The sequence below is a fragment of the Malurus melanocephalus genome, unplaced genomic scaffold, assembly GCF_030028575.1.
Source record: "Malurus melanocephalus ecotype Western Australia unplaced genomic scaffold, MMel_1.1 scaffold_3344, whole genome shotgun sequence".
Classification (NCBI taxonomy): domain Eukaryota; kingdom Metazoa; phylum Chordata; class Aves; order Passeriformes; family Maluridae; genus Malurus; species Malurus melanocephalus.
The window spans coordinates 1,653-1,920 of NW_026626576.1; the positions used below are offsets into that span (position 1 = coordinate 1,653).

Sequence of the window (268 nt, forward strand, 5' to 3'; positions counted from 1 at the left end):
TTGCATTTCAATAAAAATTTGTGTTTCAGTAAAAATTTTCATTTCTATTTCCATGAAAATTGAATTTTCAATGAAAATTCTTTCATTTCTATTTCAGTACCAATTCGTTCATTTCAATTTCAATATCAATTCTTTCATTTCTATTTCAATGAAAATTCTTCCATTTCTATCTCAGTACCAATTCATTCATTTCAATTTCAATATCAATATCAATTCTTTCATTTCTATTTCAATGAAAATTCTTCCATTTCTATCTCAGTACCAATTC

The 268-nt window shown here is 23.5% G+C and overlaps 1 protein-coding gene across 1 annotated transcript in view; it reads right to left on the reverse strand.

Moving 5' to 3' along the window:
• LOC130588100 (kinesin heavy chain-like) overlaps positions 1–268 on the reverse strand; it is a gene marked incomplete at its 3' end in the record, with an annotated part of 5,559 nt that overhangs the window by 1,639 nt on the left and 3,652 nt on the right. The window lies entirely within an intron of this gene.